At 35.6% G+C, this 8,427-nt stretch overlaps 1 long non-coding RNA gene across 1 annotated transcript; it reads left to right on the top strand.

The window, feature by feature from the left end:
* Positions 1–5,577: 5,577 nt before the first annotated feature.
* On the top strand, positions 5,578–6,274 carry LOC106326983. Its single transcript, XR_001267374.1, has 2 exons — positions 5,578–5,861; positions 5,964–6,274. It is a non-coding gene; the product is annotated as an uncharacterized LOC106326983 (long non-coding RNA).
* Positions 6,275–8,427: the final 2,153 nt, after the last annotated feature.

The following is an 8,427-nucleotide window of genomic DNA, read 5'->3' as shown; positions in this document are numbered from 1 at the left end:
TACGAGGAAATAACGAGGAAAGATAAACGAGTATTTTACGAGGAAATCCTTTCGTGGTCGTTACGTGTATTTTGCGAGGAAACACTTTCAAGGTATTTACGTGTAGTTTACGAGGAACTCGTTTCGAGGTATTTACGAGGAAATATAGCGACCTCCTTACGTGGAATATTGACGTGGTCTTTACGACGAAATGATCTACTTCGTCTTTACGACGAAATATATTCCTCGCTAAGTTACGACGAATTAGCGAGGAAATATGTGTTACGACAGATGAGTAACGAGCAAACGCGTTTCCTCGCTAATTCGTCGTAAAGCCTCTTTTACGACGAACTCACGAGGAAAACCGCCCTCGTTAAGATTATGTTTTCTTGTAGTGATATGACAAAACAATTTCATCAAAATATATATGCTTATTATTGGGTTGAAATTTCTCACATATTATAACTATTTCAGAAAATATCTTTATACAAATATTATTATTTAATTAATATTTAATCATAAAAATATCTTAATTTTTAAAGTTTATAATAGAAAAATATTATTTCCAAACAACAACATAATATATATATATATATAAGAATTATCTTATTTTAAAAAAATATGATATAAATTAAATAAATAAATCTACCAATGTTTTGAAAATATTTAGGAGATCTCTTATGTTTTAAAATATTCATCTTTTTTGCAAGTTTGATTTTTGTATTTTTTTTCGTAGGACATGTAATCGAGTACTGCTTTTGTATCGTTAAAACAATTATCTTAATTTTTAAAATTTATAATAGAAAAATATTATTTTCAAATAACAACACAAGGTATATATATAAGAATTATCTTATTTTTCAAATATGATTTAAAATAAATAAATAAATCTACCAATATTTTCAAAATGTTTAGGAGATCTCTTACGTTTTAAAATATTCATCATTTTTTATTTGCAAATTTTTTTTTGCATGTTTCTCGTAGGACATGTTAGAGACATAAATATGAGCTTTTGTGGTAACCAGTTGGTGGTATTAGCAAAATTTACAATTGTTAGAGAATGTATTTTCTAAAACTAAACACTAATAAATTAAAATAATAAGTTGTATATGCTATTGATGAGCTTATATTAACAAAATCCAAAAATATATAACATTTTTGATACCAAAAATACAGATAATCCTTTCATGACATATAAGAAAAACATATTCTTATATAATATTAATAAGATAATATATCAATTGTTTGTGTAGATGATAATTATCATATTTTTCTTAAAACTGTTTATTATCAAATATAAATATTATTAAAATTATATCAATTATTTGTGTAGATGATAATTATCATATTTTTCTTAAAACTGTTTATTATCTAATATAAATATTATTAAAATTATCTATTAAAATCATTGACTCACCTAAGAAATTTTTATATATAATAATATATAAAATAATATAAAATATTTGCATGGATAATATATTGTAATTATCCTGTTTCCAAAACTGTTTATTATTAAAATATATAATAAAATATTTATAAAAACTATTGAATAAACCAAAAATTCTGGAGAATATGACAAATCAGCAAATTCCCTTCTCAAATAATAGTATAGATCAAAATATTAATTTAAAATTTATTTATATCAAAAGTTTATTAAAAATATACATATATTCAAAAATTGATTTTTACTAAAATATTTTCCAATAACCATTATTAAAAAAATGTTTTAAATATATATAAGAAAATATAATATGATCGTACGTATAAAATACTATTAATTATATGAAAATTAATATTATTTTAAAATTTTAATATATAATATGTATGATTTTTATATAATTGTACGTATAAAATACTATAATTATATGATTACTTATATGATGGTACGTATAAAATACGATTAGTTAAATAATGACACATATATGATAAATAATAGTGACATGGAAAATAAATAGCAACATATTTTTGAAAAAATAATATATGAAATATTATATAATACATAAAAAATAAAATAACATTTGATACAAAAATAATAATATAACTAATTTTCGTTTTTGCTTTATGTACAACTAAAATTTTCGCTTAATGTCCTAAGCGGTCACTTCCCACGCCTATGCTCGAGCCGGCCCTGGATGCAGTGAAAGCGACAACGCGTATGTGTTTTTCTTTCTCATTAATTAATTAATTTTGATTGATCTTTTATTAAAATTTAAATCATAGTTAACTAACTATTAAACAGAGTTTATTTGCAAGATAATGGACTACAGGTCTACAACAGTAGGCTATGGCATCCCATGTACATTGTTCATAAAACTGTCTGTAATATTTAAACTTTAACTGTCTGTAATATTTAAACTTTCGACAATGTTATGAGACCATCAAACATAATTTTAAATAAAGCATTTCGTTAGTAACTTCAACAGGAACTCTTCTTCGATCCCTGTTTGCTGGAATAATCTCCCCAGATTCATGCAATTTGTGAACCTTAAACAAAGTCAGTTTGTTGAGATGCTGCATAGACAAAGGAAGCTCCAATGATTAATCGGCTAGACCAAAAACAATTTAACGGCGTTAGGACCCATATATTAACTAGTTTTTCTCTCAGTTAAAACGTATACCACACTTGGTGCCAAAAAAAATGTTTTTAAGTTTGTAAAGAGTGAGAAACTTTCTCTAGATTTACTTGTTATAAAAGGAAGGAAGGTCAAGAAAACATACATGCACTTCTTGCCACAATATTGTGCACTTACTTCCCCGCATAAATCCACAAGATTCATTAGAAGCAAGTTGGATGGGAATCCCTATAACGCTGTTGGGTGAAGAAAGAAATCAGGAAAACTCCTCAACTGTAAACATCCATTGAGATCATGGCAAGTAAGAGATTTGATGTTGATACTTGATACTAGTTGGAAGAGTGTTTAGATTTCTGCATCCACCAGACTCGAGCAGTACGGCTGAGATCAAGTGTCTCTTTTTTTTTGTCACGAAACTTTTATATTAAATTAGATGTCCAAACGACTTAAACGGTTACAACCGGAAGTGAATTCGACGGCTAAATGAAAGCGGAAAGTACTACAACAAGCGATAGAAGTGTTAAAGGGGTGAAGAAACCCGTAGACATGCTTCACTTGAAACCCTGAAACTGATGTTCCTAAGAACATACTAATGTGGGTACAACAACCGATGAAAGGGGACCCTGAAGAGCGGGTTTGAAGATCGATGGTGAACACCAACACTGATGATAAGCCCACTGGAAAGCTAGGTTTGGCAATGCAGTTCATTAAACAAACAAGATTAGCTCTTATACCAACTATGATAAACCGGGAGACTAGGTGAATCTCAACTGTGCCGGAAAACATATTGTTCGAAGAGACAGATGGTGAGGTGGTTGATACTGTGCCATGAACATCGGTTCTAGAGCACTCGCTGGAATGAACAACGTATGTTATTTCCATATAAACGAGACTCATCGTGACAGTTCTTGGCTTTGTTGATAGGTGGGTTGAAACCGGCTCTAAAGAATGGCTGATATTGACCTTTATGACTTGATACATAAGCTCGATGGTAGTTGATGGGTAGGCGGTGGTTGAATTCAAACAGGGACTCCATCCTCCAACATTACCGTGTTGAGGCCAGGGAACCAATAAATTCAACCAGAGACGCTCTTCATCAAACTTTAACAAGTTAAGCATGAGACAACAAGTACCATGATGTACATAGGTTGTGGAGCTGAGCTCGGCGACTTTGATGTGCTGCAGAGGAGACAGTGAGGCTGCAAGCCATGAAGATGTAGACGGAGGCGTAGGGGAGCTGTTGGAAAGACGTAGCTTCAGATCTGCAATCCCTAAATTAGTGGGCAATGGTGGCTCATCTTTGATATTGGGCTCTCAGAAGTCAAATAGATTATGTTGGACTCAAACGTTTTTGAGACCCAAGCCCAAGAAGAATAGGCATTCAGCCCATCTATGGAAGCACGCTCAATCAGAGGAGTGAGGTTTTTCGCCGGCGTAGAGGCAGCCAGCTTCGCGGCGGGGAGCGTCGCGTGGTTGAGATGGTGAGGCTCGGAGATCACCAGCGCCTTCAAATCGTCCGGCGAGGCAGATCGGAGATGAGGAGACAAAAGTTCGAAACTGAGACGTGATGGTGGAAGCGAGGAGGAGAGGAATGTCTGGGGGTCTGGTGGTCCCGGAGGGATGACGGGAAAGAGAGCTTCAAGCGGAGCGTACATAATCGACGGCCGCGGCGGATCTGGAGGGGGGCGGAGACACGACGGGGTAGTCATCATCATGGTTAAGGACAGGAGCAGAGCTACTTCAGAGGGAAGAGGAAAGAGCGGCTTGGCTGGGGCAGGGGAGATCCATCAGAACGGCGCCTTGGGATGCGGGCCTGAGAGAGTTTCTCTAAAGATTTCATTGAAGTTTTCTGATCTCGACAAACCCACAGTTCACTCAACCAGTGATCATCGTATTCCACCACGAGACAACATCCCTCACAACCACTAACCAAACAAAGCCTGTTCGTAATTTCTAGTTGAGAATCGCTTTCCTCTTCCTTGTTGAGCCACAAACAGTAAATCCTGAGAAGGGAAAAGCAAAACATACCTTGAGAATTTGACTTTATCAATCTCTCAGAGATGGTATTTTATTAGTGGGAAGCATGTACCTGTTGTGCATCATGAGTAACTCAAGATCTGCAGTGTTGTATTTTTTGAATCCGTTGGGGAAATAGTGACGGGTCGTCTAGTAAAAACCGTAACCAACAACGGGCATCAAAGTGACACCTTTCTTCTCACTTGTGAATCAATACCCTTTGCCCTTTGGCCTCCCCAGAACTTGTTGGAGACCAAAAAGAAATAATACAAGTAAGAAAAAATCAGAAGATTGTTTTGAGAATGGAAATGTACGTCAACTGGGTTGAAAGTAACAATAAGCTTGACAACGATTGCTGAAAGAGAGCTTCTTGATCATAATGTATAATATATAAACGTGATAACTAAACAACGAGGGACTAAAAAGAGCAGCGGTTGAAACCACCAGTCTCTTTGGTCAGCATTGAAATCACTCCTGCTTTACGACCAAAGATTCAAAGTTTCTTCACGCAAACTGCAGACAAAGAAAGAGGCTCAGTAATAGTAATTATGAGGCATAAATAGTACTCTGTTGAGTTAGTGCTGAATGCTTTACGTCTCAATCTTCTTTAATTCTTCTTTTCTTCACTACATCATTGCCTCCACGGTCTTTTAAGAGTCGTATACCCCATTCTTTTAATCTGTACTCAGAGTCAGAGTCCCTATATTCCGAAAACATAATCTCCAAATCAACATGGGTGTAGTTCATTTCAGCTAGGATATCACTGTAAGGGATATCACAGTCAAATATCGACAGACTACCCTTCCCACTGAACCAGTTAGGGGCTGTTCGTTTCTCCATTCGGATGAGCCATCTGGCTGAAGATGAGCCTTATGTTCGTTTATACACTAAAAGTGCAAATCAGCTGGATGGCTCATCCGAATGAGTTTTGAAAATATAGGTTTAATTTAAGAACTCAGCTGGCTGAACTAAAAGGAAGCATCTGGCTGAAGATGGAGTTGTAAAAATGATAAAATGTCTATATTGCCCTTAATAAAATTCAAATATCACAAACCTAAACCAGTATCTCTCTCTGCCGTCGACACTCAACTCTCTCTCGAACCTCTCTTTCTCTCTCGGATCACTCTCTCTTGAAACTCCATGAGAGGAGCTTGAGCTCTCTCTCTCTCTCCATGCCTCTCTCTTTCTCCGCCTCCCTCTCTCTCTGTGCCGCTCTCTGTCTGCCTCTCTCTCCGCGCCTCTCTCTCTTCGTGCCTCTCTCTGTCTGCCTCTCTCTCTCTCTCGCCGCATCTGGTTAGGCTTCAAATCAATCTGGGTTTTTTTTTTAGACTTCGAATTAGAGGAAAGTTATGTTCTGGGTTTTGCTTATTCTGGTTTGATAATCTTATGTTGAAGGTTGATAATGACGATTCTGTTTGAAAACGCATGCTCTGTTGGTTCATGGCTATGACATTTGGATTGACTCCATGGCTATTACATTTGGATTGAGAGTCAATGCTGGTTCTTAGGAACTTGTATTGTGGTTTTGTTATGTGGGTTCTAATTACTTGTTTGCTATGAGTCTGAGATCATTCTGTGTTGAGTGCTTTGTTTGCTATGAGTTTGAGATCATTTTGTGCTGAGTGCTTTGTTTGATATGAATCGAAGATCATACTATGCTGAAATATTTTGAAACTTATAAATTTATGAATTTATGAATGTCAAAATGCAAATTTAAATAAAAATTTAAATATTTATATGAAATAACAATTTATAAATGTTAAAATGATAATTTTAAAATAATTTCAGTTCAAATATATTTTAGACTAAAAAATAAAAATAAAAATAGTTAAAATTAATATCAAACATATGATTAAATCAAAATAAGGGTATATTTGTAATTTGTTAGTTACATTCAACTGGATAGAAATGAAAACGAACATTAAATCCATCCAGATGGCTCATCTGAATGGAAAAACGAACATCCTCTAAAATCTGGATGGATCATCTGGATGGATCATTGAGATGGAGACGACAGACGGAGAAACGAACAACCCCTTACTATACAGATATACGTTTTCCCGGAACTCTGGTGCCTGACCAAAGGAATTAAAGCTGTTCCAAAATCTGCCTTTGAATTCAAAAACAGGTAACCAATCGTCGCAATTAAACACAAAGCAAGCCCTGAATTGGAGGAATGGTTGTGAGAAAGAACTAGGAAGTAGAGGGATGGTAAGAGAGGAGGAGGCTTTAGTAGTACGGTGAGTGAAATATGAAGGCGCCTCTTCACCTGACAACCTCAGTCGATAATTTGAATATGTTTTCTGTTGAAACAGAGCTTCTTGATCCAAGTTTAAGCAGTCTAATAAGTCAACTCTCTCACGACTTTTAAGTTTAGAAATGTTTAAGCTTGCAAAAACTTGTTGCATCCATCCATCTTTAAGTTGTGAAGCCAGGAGAATTTCTCAATCCAACAAGGAACCTCTTCAATGGCTGTTTGGCTTAGATTGAGGTATGTAATGTTGGTTGAGATATCAGGAAATCCCTAAACCGTGAGCATCCACTGAGATTAAGACATTCGAGTGATGGGAGGTTGATTCCGGTGGGAAGAGTCTCCAGATTTACGCATCCCTTCATCTCTAGCTTGTGAAGATTGGTGAATTTCTCAATCCACGGAGGAACCTCTTCAATGGCTGTTTTGCTTAGATTGAGATCTTCAATGTTAGTTGAGATATCGGGAAAAGTCCTCAACTTTGAGCATCCACTGAGATCTAGAAACCGCAGAGATTGGAGATAGATTCTGGTGGGAAGAGTCTCCAGATTTTCGCAATTCCTAATTTCCAAAATGGCGAGTTTATGGAGATTCTGAAATGAAAAAGGAAGCTCCACCAAGGTTGGGATATACGAGAGATGCAAATACCTCAAAGAGGGAGACAGAGTGAGGAGAGTAAGAAGCTGAACCAACTACACAAAAATCATATTCAGCTACTCTTCTTCCCTCCGATAATTACAATATAACCTTAGTTTCATTTGCACCAATATCTATCTATACTGTAAAACATATTGGAGAAAACACAAAGTTTGGAACTACATACCTGCACTCTTTGCGATAATTTCTTTAGGCTGTGCATCTGAAAGGTATTGAGATTCTCGAAACGCAAACTCAAATTTGAAGGTAATTCTTCAATGGATGTTCCGTCTATACTGAGATATGAGATGTTGGTTGAGATTTGAGGAAAATTCCTCAACCGTGAGCAACCATTGAGATTTAGCACTTCGAGAGATTTTAGGCTAATGCCTGTTGGAATAGTCTCCACATTTCGACAATTGCTCAGGTATAAATACTTGAGTTTGTTGGGATGTGGAATAGAGGAAGGAAGCTTCACCAAACTATAGCAATCCACAAGTTTAAGTGTCTCCAGATTGGTGGCCTTTGAAAGATTTGGCATTTCTATCAAGTTTACAGATCCCCACAGATTTATCTTCTTAAGACATGGAAGCGCCTGTACTCAACATAACAATAAAAAGGAACAAAACACATGAGTTCAGTAGAACAAGATTGTCATCCGAAAAATAAAATAAAAATTATAGTCTTACTACTAATAACATTACAAACTATTCTCAAAACTTATCACAATCCCTTCCCACAGCTTCTCAAGCTTGTTATTCACCATTTTGAACTTGACGAGTTTTTCAGGACGAAACTTAGAAGGCAGACATCTCATTGGATAATTCGGCCAACACAATAATTTCAGTTCATGCGGCAAATAGTCGAAGTTTTCAGGTAGGTGAATTGTAACTTCTTCGTTTCCAAACATATGACGGTTTTTTGAGTCAATTTCCAGGAAACGCAGATTGCGCATCCCTTTGAAGGCATTCT

Source organism: Brassica oleracea, chromosome C2 (genome assembly GCF_000695525.1).
Source record: "Brassica oleracea var. oleracea cultivar TO1000 chromosome C2, BOL, whole genome shotgun sequence".
NCBI classification, from domain to species: domain Eukaryota; kingdom Viridiplantae; phylum Streptophyta; class Magnoliopsida; order Brassicales; family Brassicaceae; genus Brassica; species Brassica oleracea.
Note: the sequence above shows the minus strand (reverse complement) of the source record. Positions and strands in the feature narration are given on the sequence as shown.